At 39.1% G+C, this 3,496-nt stretch overlaps 1 pseudogene; it reads right to left on the reverse strand.

The window, feature by feature from the left end:
* Positions 1-390: 390 nt before the first annotated feature.
* Positions 391-1,204, reverse strand: LOC141489368 (coatomer subunit epsilon pseudogene; annotated as a pseudogene).
* Between the last annotated feature and the right edge of the window lie 2,292 nt (positions 1,205-3,496).

Consider the following 3,496-nt stretch of genomic DNA (forward strand, 5'->3'; position numbering starts at 1 on the left):
AATATATAAGACAAATTTAAAAAATTTAAGATAATAACTTTTGGTCTTTATTTAAACTCTATAGTTCCTTCTTCTCTGGATACAGATGGCATTCTCTATCACAGATCCCCTAAAATTGTCCCTGATCATTGCAATGATGGAGTGAACAAGTCCATCAGCATTGATCATTACCCCATGTTTTTGTTAAAGTGTACAACATTCTTCTGATTCTGCTCGACTCATTAATGCAAATTTTTCTAGGTTTCTCTGAAATCCCATCTATCCCAAGTTCTAATAGGACAATATTGTTCCATTACATACATATCTTAATTTGTTCATTCATTCACCAACTGATGGGCATCCTCTCGATTTCCAATTCTTTGCCATTACAAAAAGAGCTGCTATGAATATTTATATATATGTATATGATCGGTGGGCATCTTTCAGTTGTGGCAAGTATCTATTTTTGACCTCAAGGGGCTTCGCCAGATGCTGGGACAAGACAATGAAGTTGATGAGGGTCTCTGGGTTGCTGCTGTCCTTTTCAAGTGCCTCTTGTAGAACTCCCTCAGCATGCTCCCATTTGCCCTGGGCCATATAGCAGGCAGCCTGGCCTTTGAGTAGGAGTAGGGTGGAAGATATAATAGGCATCCTGCAGCTTCTCACCACCCATGGCCAGATTGACCCAGGCAATGGCCAGCTGTGTAAGAGTGGCGTCCTCTTCTTGCTCCTGCATCTTTTTTAACTCTTTGCGGGCCAGGTCCAATCTGTCCAGCTTCAGGAGAATCTGCACAATCATGGCCATGCACTTCAAGCTCTCCCCCTGGTGCAGTGTGCAGAGGGCAGCATCAGGGTTCTTGTCATGGAAATAGATGGAAGCAGCCATCTTTTGGTCCAGGTCTGCAACAATTGCATCTCTCTGGCTTTCACTGGAAAGACACTCTGCAAACATTCAGACAGCCTGGAGCTCTTGGGAAGAGTTGGTTTTGATCTCATCCAGTACCACACTATGTTTTCTCTGTGCAAGATAAGCTTGGTATAAAAAGACATCTCTTTCCCCTTCTTTTTCTTGGCTGGAAAGCTTGACGCGCTGCGCCTCCTTGATGCACTGCTGGTAGCTGTCAATGTAGAAGGCGTTCTTCAAGTCAAACAGCTCATCCACCTCCCCGGGGCCGCCCGGGGCCGCCCAGGCCGGCCAGGAGGAAGCAGGAGCTGGAGATGCCATTTTGCCGCCGACACGTCGACAGGGTCAAGGAGGAAGTCTAATATTTTTTAAAGAATAATTTTATTTATTTTGAGTTTTCAAATTTTCCCTATTCTTGCTTCCCTCCCCTCACCCCCCACAGAAGGTAGTCTGTTAGTCTTTACATTGTTTCCATAGCATATACTGATCTAAGTTGAATGTGATGAGAGAGAAATCATATCCTTAAAGAAGGAAAAATAAAGTATAAGAGATAGCAAAATTACATAATAAGATCACAGTTTTTTTTTTCTCTAAATTGAGGGTAATAGTCTTTGGTCTTTGTTCAAACTCCACAATTCTTTCTTTGGATACAGATGGTAGTCTCCATTGCAGATAGCCTAAAATTGTCCCTGATTGTTGAACTGATGGAATGAGCAAGTCCATCAAGGTTGATCATCAACCCCATGTTGCTGTTAGGGTGTACAGTATTTTTCTGGTTCTGCTCATCTTGCTCATCATCAGTTGATGAAGCCAACATTTTTAATACAATATTGATTAGTGCTGATGATTATGGGCATCCTTGTTTCACCCTTGATCTCACTGGAAATTTTTCTAACTTATCCTCAATGCATATAATGCTTGTTGATGGTTTCAGATAGAAATTGTTTCTCATTTTGAGGAAAAATTCTTTATTTCTGTATTCTCTAGTGTTTTTAGTAGGAATGGGTGCTGTATTTTGTCAAAGGCTTTTTCAGCATCTTTGAGATCAGTTCTATTTTTGAAGTTGTTTTTTGTCCAACTGCCCAATTGTGTTTTTGTGACAATTATTTTCTTTTTTTACACTTCTCCAGTTTTTAAAGGATTTGTTTACTTGTTGTTAGATGTTAATTTTCTCTAGGATTTTTCCCCAATGTTTCCATTTGATTTTCAAACTCCTTTCTGTGCTCTTCTAAGAAGTTTTTCTGGACTGGAGACCAATTCACATTCCCCTCTGAAACTGCAGTTCTAGCTGAGTTAGGATCCTTGTCTTGAAGGCAACATTCAATGAACCCTGCTTTCAACTGACTTTTCTCCACTTTGGGCCCTTTTCCTAGGATCCTGTGTTGGAGGAGGGGCTGGTTCACAGTCCTTTGGTGCTGAGATGCTGTGGGATGTTCTCCTCTATTCTTTTTCTGGGTTCTGTGGATCCAAAATCTGGAAGAGGCTTAGTTCATGTTACTTCTGAAGAAAAGCCAGGAGGGCTTAGAAAAAATGCCTGGCTTCTCTCTGTCATTGTGGCCAGAAGTTTGAATATGCAATACATTTTGAGTGAGGGGACCTGCATTTGAATTCTAACATAATATATACACATAATGCTGAATGAAAAGATCTCTGAGTTTGGTTTTGAAGGACCGGAATTCAAAAATTTATCCTGATTCTACTTCTATCATCTATATAGTCAACTGATATCTCTAGGTCACAGTTTTCCTAAGAGTGGAAGATTGGTCTCCTAACAGGAACCCCAAGAAATTTAGTTGTCTGATCTTAGGTAAGTTCTTCCACAACTCAAGGCAACCTCAGTTTCCTAAATATAATATTTATGCTAGATGGATTTTATGGTCTCTTGCAGCTCTAAAAATCATACAATACTATATAAAAGCTTACAGGGAATGGATGCTTTATTTATTTCTCTACCTACTCAAGATGTATTTCTCGGGGCAGTTAGGTGGCGTAGTGGATAAAGCACTGACCTTGGAGTCAGGAGTACCTGGGTTCAAATCTGGTCTCAGACACTTAGTAATTTCCTAGCTGTGTGGCATGGGCAAGCCACTTAACCCCATTTGCCTTGCAAAAACCTAAAAAAAATCATTAAAAAAAAGACATATTTCTCTTCTTCAAAGTTCAATTGAAATCTCAGGTCTGTCAAGTCTTCTTTAGTCCTTATTCATTTCTCCCGAAATTCAGAAAGCATTTGGCTATACCATATAATTTAGAATTCACTATTTTTACTCTTGTCTCAAATTTCTTTCCCCCTCCCCCAATGAGAATATAAACCCCAGTACAGTAGATTCTCAATCTTTTTTTTAATTGAGGTTTAATTTTATTCAACTTAATTTGATAAACATATATTAAGTGTCTACTATTTTCCAGGCTTAATGCTAGATGCTGAGGATCTTAAGTCAAAAAAAACCAAGTTTCTGTCTTCAAGGAATTGAAAGTTTTCTCATATATTAGTATACGTTAAGGGCATAAAATAATTATAATATCAACCTTTTCAAGTTCTCAAATATTACCAAGGTTATTTCTATTAGACTTAACACTTCAATAGCTGTGTATCTCATCTGCCTGCTTAGA

This window comes from Macrotis lagotis, chromosome 5 (assembly GCF_037893015.1).
Source record: "Macrotis lagotis isolate mMagLag1 chromosome 5, bilby.v1.9.chrom.fasta, whole genome shotgun sequence".
NCBI lineage: Eukaryota > Metazoa > Chordata > Mammalia > Peramelemorphia > Peramelidae > Macrotis > Macrotis lagotis.